We start from the raw sequence: 9,269 nt of genomic DNA, 5'->3' as shown, positions 1-9,269 counted from the left end.
ACAAAAACCTGACATGGTTTGCAGCAGACATAGATCCAACATCAGATTAAAAAAAAAAAAATTCTAAACATTTCAACGAATCAAAGTGTGTTAACTCCTCTTGAATCAGTAAATAAGTAAAATGAAGCATGAAGGTGATGTTTCAAAATATATATATATATATATATATATATATATAAATGTGTGTGTGTGTGTGTGTGTGTGTGTGTGTGTGTGTGTGTGTGTGTGTGTGTGTGTGTGTGTGTGTGTGTGTGTGTGTGTGTGTGACTGTTTACCTGTGAGTATGCACTGCAGTGACTGGTAAATGTCATGTTAGCAGCTTTGAATATAAAGGCACGATAAAAAGCAAACTAAACTAAATAACTTTCCCATAGGTTGGAGTTTAATATCAAGACGTAGAAGCATTTTAATCTGAGGGAGGATGTCAGATTTCAAAGACATTCAGTCTGAATGATACTCAAGTCTGCCAGATTATTCTTTAAAGTTCTGCTATCGTGATTATTTTCACTGTCCTCAGATTTTGGTGGATATGTATTGGTAAGATAAAGTTGAATTTTTCTCTCCAATCTAGACCAGATACTTTTTAACTATTAAATACCACTTTTTACCAGTTACATATACTGTCTAATACTATCTAACTGTCTACTCACTGGCTTTTACTCTCCATTACTGGAGTACACAGAGGGAAACACAATAAAACCTTCATCACTGAATGAAAATAGACATGTTGGTGACAGTGTTAATCTGTCCTGCTGTTACAAAGACTACTAGGGTAATATACAGAATTTACAATGATACTGATACAGACAGTATCCATGATTCAAAACAGAGTTCCTTCTTTAGATCTTCCAACATGGAGCTATCAGTGATGACAGACCACCCAGATTTACTGCTGCAGTTAATCAAGACAACAAACAAATGGAGCATAAGATCCCCTTTACTGTAGAAACAGATTCTGCCATTTACTACTGTGTCCTGCTGCCCACAGTGACAGCCAGTGACAGCCAAATGCAAATTACTGTATTTTCCAGAAGGTGGCACAATATGATTTACATGATATAGAGGAGACTTCTGTCAAAAGTTCAACTTATTGCATTTAATATAACTTTAAAATGTGATAAATTCATAAAAAAAAAACATATTCAATTTGCACTTATTACAATAATAACTTATTATTATTTTAAAATATATTATTTCCGCAATAAGTAAACTTAAAGTATACTTTAGTGCACTTATTTTTCACAAGGGATTGCATCTATTATAATAAATATATTCTTATAAATAAGAAATTAATCCCCTTAAATATTTGTCATGTAGACAAACACAGTCACTATCAGAAAAAGCAGACTAGGAAATGAGGGAGGTGCTCTCACAACAGTGACAGTGCAAGAGTCACTTTACTCTGCCTTCGCCTCTTCTCTGCAGAACATCCACCATGTTTCTCCTTTGCTGGATATCAGTTTTATTATCGATAGGTAAGATGTTCTGATTTTTAGAGACTTCATAAATGATTAAATAATGGGGTACAAATTGTGGCTGAAGAGAGAGCAGTTGTTATGCTTTTATGATGTTTTGTTTAATTATAATAATCGAATAATCTGTTTTTTTTATATATGTATACAGGAAATTCCTTTGCAAACACAATACAACCATTATCCTCTGAAAAGCATGTTGTCAGAGGTGAAAAAGTGATTCTTTCCTGCGTCTACAGTGGTGATGTTAACAATCTGCAGTGGTATCGTCAATATCCTGGATCTCGACCAGAGTATCTCATTCTCGTCACAGAATATTCAGAAACTGATCTTTCACTTCGTCTGTCAGCAAAAGCTTCAAAAGACCTAAAACAAGTGAATCTGACAATCTCCTCTGCTGAAGAAACAGATTCAGCTCTGTACTACTGCGCCCTGAGGCCCACAGTGACAGGAAACACAAGAACACTGTACAAAAACCATTTATATACATATAATAATTCTGAATTTACATGTATTTGAAAGCCTCAACAATGAAAACTTGATGATACACTAAATAAAATACTAAATTAAATTTCACAAGTGTAAACATTTGTCCAATGTCTTTCAACCAATCAATCAGCTGCAACAAAGTACACTAAGCACACTATTATCTTCACATTAAAGAAAGAGTGACATACAAATATGCCTTAACATGTCTTAACATCAGTATTACATACAGTGACTTCAAAAAAACCTGGAGACAACATAAAAAATATATTATTTTTCATTTTGAACATACCTGTAGCTTTACATTTTTCAATACACACATATTTATTTGTTCATTCATTTATTCGTTTATATCCAGGTCTAAATTACATAATAATTCCTAGATTTTCTGACTTTTGATTTTCTGACCACAGTCTTAGCAGTCTTTGAGTTTGACTCACAGGAGGATGCTCTTCTGATCTGAGAAGCTCCTTTAATGCAGAACAGGATTAAAAACTAATCCAGTGTTTATTCTTTATCTTTCTATATTACTCTAAAAAAATAACAATAAAGATTCCTGATAAGCAACATTTTTCAGTAGGCTACAGAAAAGTATTTTATGTATGAATATGAGCTATAACATACAGTACAGTAACACAAAGATATTTGTTGTTGCCACAGGGTGGAGCTCTGAAGCCTGATGTTAAACAGCAGATCAAGCTAAATGTGACTGAATCAAGGTTGAGTTTGACACTTCAAGCTTTCAGACTACTGAGCAGTGACCATGTTTACTGTTGTCTTCATTGTAGTTTCACTGCTTAAGGGTAAGTAATAGTTTGATGTTCACTGTTGCATTAACATCAGTACCAGTCGACTGAGTTGACTGATTTTCTCTTCTCTTCTTTTACAGACAGTGCTGATGCATATTCAATAGAATCTCTCTTACCAGAACAGCATGTTTCAGTTGGACAAAGTGCTGTTATCTCTTGCAAATACAGTGGCATTGGGCCCAGCTTTTATTGGTACCGCCAATATCCAGGATCCAGACCTGAGTACCTTATTTTTAATGCAGAGACTGGCGTTTCTTCCGAACCCTCTTTACGTCTCAAAGCACAGGCTAAAAAAGCGATCACAGAAGTGGAACTGGAGATCTCCTCTACTGAAGTCAAAGACTCTGCTGTATATTACTGCGCTCTGAGGCCCACAGTGACAGGAAACACAAGAACACTGAACAAAAACCCTGATTTCAGTCAGATGATTGTGTACTTCACTGTAAAAACATTTTTGTGTGTGTGTGTGTGTGTGTGTGTGTGTGTGTTACTGATTTTATTCTATTGTTTAACACTTCAGTGAATAATCCAACCATATTGTTTCAGTTATACATAAAACTATAATATCATGTTAGATTTCAGTTAGAATAAAAATGCAGAATATATTCATCATATTCCAGTATAAGTTGGTATTTTTATATGACTGTATATTATATTATTTTAGTTTGTCTCTTTGGTAAGAAAGCTTCAGTAACTTAGTAAGTAAACTCAGTAAATATTGTACACTGGTTAATTTGATCACATTTGTCTATAAACTAATGCTCAAATAGAAACATTGAGAAGCACTTTTAGAGGGATGCATTGATTTGTGACAGTAAGAACCTTCTAACTTGGCAAAAGTCATCATCACAGGGTAAAAACACAAATACTGTCCAAGTCCTCTGTGAGTGATGAAGGTCTAAATGTGTTTGTTTTCACCCAGAAGAGGGCGTTCATCTCTTTTCTGTATCCCTCATAAACAGTCAAATCTCGCCACAGGGTGGAGCTCCAGACTTAAATCACAGTGTTTCAGTTAAAAAAGGGTCACATTTGATCATTTCATTCCATCATGCTGCTCTGTGCACTTGTAATATTATCAGTACTTGCAGGTGAGACTTGATTATTTTATTTAATAACAAACATTTTTGAATTAGAACTGTTGTAATTACATTTATCTGATCGCAATCTTGAATTTATTGTCTTTTTTTCAGGAACCTCTCTTGGTGATCTAATAACGTCTCATGATTCTGAAAAACGAGCTCAAGATGGTAACAGTGTTGCTCTCTACTGTAACTACACTGGTGCTGTGTATAATCTACTGTGGTATCGTCAGTATCAAAGATCAAGACCAGAACTCCTTCTCTCCATGAGTCAATCTGGAGATCCAGTTAAAGCCGATCCATCAGCGCACTGGTTATCAGCTAAAGTTGACAAACACAGAAAGCTCATGGAACTGGAAATCAGCCCTGCTAAAGTATCAGACTCTGCACAGTATTACTGTGCTCTGGTGCCCACAGTGACAGGAAAACCTGTTTTCCCCTACACAAAGTCTTTTTGCAAATTAGTCATGCTTCTCATTCATTGATGTCTAACAAGCACATGTATTCTACAGTACAGTATGTATTATTTCTGTGACTGCATCAGCCATTAGTACAGCATCTCTTAATGAGTCCACAACGATCAATAGAACACATATTTCCAAAGATAGGCGGAGCTTATGGTGGATTAGAGCAGAAGAGCACAAAGAGGCTCAACACACCTACTTATAGACCATTCAATATAATTTACAAACAACAATGATCATCATCTGCTTTGTTTTACCATTTGTCTTGAGTTATGGTAAGCCAAAGACTTTTGACACCTTTTATTAGTTGTATATTATTATTATATTAACGTAAAGCTTCATGATATTGATAACACTGAGTTGTCCATCTACATTGCAGGTGAAGCTAATAAGAGTCCTATCAGTCCAGATAAAGCATCTGTGTCTTTAAATGAAGGCAATAATGCTACTCTGTCCTGTAAAATAGATGAATCAGCTTACCGTCTCTATTGGTATCGACAGAAGACTGGATTGAAGTTAGAGTTTTTGGTGCTGATTGATAAAACCACCAAATTTGTAATGCCCGCTAGTCCACCTCTTCCACATATGTCCACCAGTCTCCATAATAACAACCGTGTGGATCTGATCATCTCCTCTGCTGCTGTATCAGACTCTGCTCTGTATTACTGTGCTCTGGAGCCCACAGTGACAGGAAAGTCTGCAACACTGTACAAAATCCAAGTTTTGATGATTCATTTAAATGAATACATTTCTTGTTATAAGGCTTTTGCATGTACAGTATACAGTCCTCCTGGATTCTCTGTTTATACTGCATTTCATCAATCATAATTTAACTGCACATGACGAAAACCAACAGAACTAGTTTAAATGTCAGAATTGTAGACTGCGAGTAAACTAATAACTAATTGCCATGTTCTGTGGTGTGACTGGCTAAAGTCCATTTATTCTTATTTTATTCACACAATTTATTTATTTTATTTTTTACCTCTAAACAATTGCTTCATAGAATATTTGTTCAAAATGAATATGAAAAAATGCTTTGAAATTATGAAACTTGGGAATTGTGATGAATATGCTAAAAATTAAATAAGATATAAATAAAAAATGAGCAATTATATCTACACTGTTTAATGTTCTCAGCTAATGTTCAAGCATTAAAACATTTTAATGCCTTTGCTTTAATATACTCTTCCAGAGACTTTTGAAATAAAAAGTCACATTGATTGGTTTAAAGACTAAGGTATAAAGACTGCATTGCAGAAAGACAAGCAAAACATTTTCTTTTTTCAGAGGGCGGAGCTTAATATCAAGATGCTGGAACATTTTAATCTGAGGAAGGATGTCAGATTTCAGAGGCATTCAGTCTGAATGATACTCAAGTCTTTCTGATTCTTCTTCAGATTTCTGCTATCATGATTATTTTCACTTTCCTCAGTTTTTTGTGGATGTGTAATGGTAGGATAAAGTTGTATTTTTCTCTCTGATCTAGACCAGTTAAGTTTTAATTATTTCCTACTATTTTTACTGGTTAGTTACTGTCTAATTAAGATTTTACTCTCCATTGCCAGGTTACACAGAGGCAGAAACAATAAAGACTATACGGGTAATATACAGAATTTACAATGGTACTGACAGTATCACAGATCCAAACCAGAGTTCCTCCTTTACATCTTGTCACAAGGACATTTAAGTGAAGACAGACCACCCAGATTTACTGCTGCAGTTAATCAAGACAACAAACAAGTGGATGTGTGTGTGTGTGTGTGTGTGTGTGTGCTCTTGTTTTTGTGACATATCAGGACACAGATCTGTATAATGACATGGGTATGACACAGGTATTACAAGGAGAGGGTGACTTACAGTATGAGGACATAACCCATGTACCCATTTTTCAAAATGCTTATAAATCATACAGAATTAGTTTTTTTGAGAAAATAAAAATGTACAAAGTTTCCTGTGAGGGTTAGGGGTTAGGTGTAGGGTTGGTGTCGGACCATAGAATATACAGTTTGTATACGGTATAAAAACCATTACGGCTATGGGATGTCCCCACTTTTCACAAAAACAAACGTGTGTGTGTGTGTGTGCGTGTGTCTGTTTACCTGTGAGTATGCACTGCAGTGGTAAATGTCATGTTAGCAGCTTTGAATATAAAGGCACCATAAAAAGCAAACTAAACTAAATAATTTTAATCTGAGCGAGGATGTCAGAATTCAAAGGCATTCAGTCTGAATGATACTCAAGTCTTTCAGATTCTTCTTTAAAGTTCTGCTATCATGATTATTTTCACTGTCCTCTGTTCTTGGTGGATATGTATTGGTAAGATATGGTTGCATTTTTCTCTCCAATCTAGACCAGTCGATGTGTAACTGTAACTAACATACATGGCGCGATATGATTTACATGAGATAGAGGAGACTTTTGTCAAAAGTTCAACTTATTGCATTTAATATAACTTTAAAATGTGATAAATTCTAAAATAATTACAATCTATTTTAGCAGCGAAAATAACATTTAATTTGCACTTATGTGTGTTATTTTAAAGTACAGTACAGACCAAAAGTTTGGACACACCTTCCCATTCAAAGAGTTTTCTTTATTTCCATGACTATGAAAATTGTAGAGTCACACTGAAGTCATCAAGGGCTATTTGACCAAGAAGGAGAGTGATGGGGTGCTGCGCCAGATGACCTGGCCTCCACAGTCACCGGACCTGAACCCAATTGAGATGGTTTAGGGGTGAGATGGACCGCAGACTGAAGGCAAAAGGGCCAACAAGTGCTAAGCATCTCTCAGGGAACTCCTTCAAGACTGTTGGAAGACCATTTCAGGTGACTACCTCTTGAAGCTCATCAAGAGAATGCCAAGAGTGTGCAAAGCAGTAATCAAAGCAAAAGGTGGCTTTTTTGAAGAACCTAGAATATGACATATTTTCAGTTATTTCACACTTTTTTTATGTATATAATGCCATATATAATTCCACATGTGTTAATTCATAGTTTTGATGCCTTTAGTGTGAATCTACAATTTTCATAGTCATGAAAATAAAGAAAACTCTTTGAATGAGAGGGTGTCTAAACTTTTGGTCTGTACTGTATATTATTTCTGCAATAAGTAAACTTTATAGAAGTATACTTAAGTGCATTTATTTTTCACAAGGGATTGCATCTATTATAATAAATATATTCTTATAAATAAGAAATGAATCCCCTTAAATATTTGTCATGTAGACACGAACACAGTCATTATCAGAAAAAAAAAAGAAGACATGAGGGAGGTGCTTTCACAACAGTGACAGTGCAAGAGTCACTTTACTCTGCCTTCGCCTCTTCTCTGCAGAACATCCACCATGTTTCTCCTTTGCTGGATATCAGTTTTTTCATCGATAGGTAAGATGTTCTGATTTTTAGAGACTTCATAAATGATTAAATAATGGAGTAAAAAAATGTGGCTGAAGAGAGAGCAGTTGTTATGCTTTTATGATGTTAAAATGTTTTGTTTAATTATAATAATCGAATAATCTGTTTTTTATATATATGTATACAGGAAATTCCTTTGCAAATACAATACAACCATTATCCTCTGAAAAGCATGTTGTCAGAGGTGAAAAAGTGATTCTTTCCTGCGACTACAGTGGTGATGTTAACAGTCTGCAGTGGTATCGTCAATATCCTGGATCTCGACCAGAGTATCTCATTCTCGTCACAGAATATTCAGAAACTGATCTTTCACTTCGTCTGTCAGCAAAAGCTTCAAAAGACCTAAAACAAGTGAATCTGACAATCTCCTCTGCTGAAGAAACAGATTCTGCTCTGTATTACTGCGCCCTGAGGCCCACAGTGACAGGAAACACAAGAACACTGTACAAAAACCATTTATATACATATAATAATTCTGAATTTACATGTATTTGAAAGCCTCAACAATGAAAACTTGATGATACACTAAATAAAATACTAAATAAAATTTCACAAGTGTAAACATTTGTCTAATGTCTTTCAACCAATCAATCAGCTGCAACAAAGTAAACTAAGCACACTATTATCTTCACATTAAAGAAAGAGTGACATACAAATATGCCTCAACATGTCTTCCTTTGTGAAAAAGAAGTGTGCTATGACAATGGGTCTTAACATTCTTAAGTGCACTTTATAAAAATGCACTTTATGATAATGACTAATTAAGTATTACTTAAACATACATTTCACATAATTATGATTTTATTTTATTTAAAATAAGTACACTTATTTTTATATATTTATCAATATACTAAAGCACATGTAAAATAATTGATTTTAATTTAAACTTTTGTGTGTTCTACAAAATTACATTTCTTAATGTATTTTAAATGTATTACTATTTAGTCTATAATATAAAGTGTACTATGTGCATTAATGCAATTAATAAAAATATATAACTTCAAAAAAATAAAAAATAAAAAATAAAAAAAATATGTAACTTCAATACATCACCAGCTCCTGCTCTATGAATTCTATAAATACAATTTTCTACATAATATTTCATCGATTCATTCATTTCCAGGTCTAAATTACATAATAATTCCTAGATTTTCTGACTTTTGATTTTCTGACCTCAATGTATCCTGAAGCTAAACATTTATAGCAGTCTTTGAGTTTGACTCACAGGAGGATGCTCTTCTGATTTGAGAAGCTCCTTTAATGCAGAACAGAATTAAACACTAATCCAGTGTTTATTCTGTCTCTTTCTATATTACTCTAATAAATAACAATAAAGATTCCTGATAAGCAACATTTTTCAGTACAGAAAAGTAATTTATGTACGAATATGAGCTATAACATACAGTACAGTAACACAAAGATATCTGTTGTTGCCACAGGGTGGAGCTCTGAAGCCTGATGTTAAACAGCAGATCAAGCTAAATGTGACTGAATCAAGGTTGAGTTTGACACTTCAAGCTTTCAGACTACTGAGCAGTGA

This window comes from Carassius gibelio, chromosome B2, assembly GCF_023724105.1.
Source record: "Carassius gibelio isolate Cgi1373 ecotype wild population from Czech Republic chromosome B2, carGib1.2-hapl.c, whole genome shotgun sequence".
NCBI lineage: Eukaryota > Metazoa > Chordata > Actinopteri > Cypriniformes > Cyprinidae > Carassius > Carassius gibelio.
Note: the sequence above shows the minus strand (reverse complement) of the source record.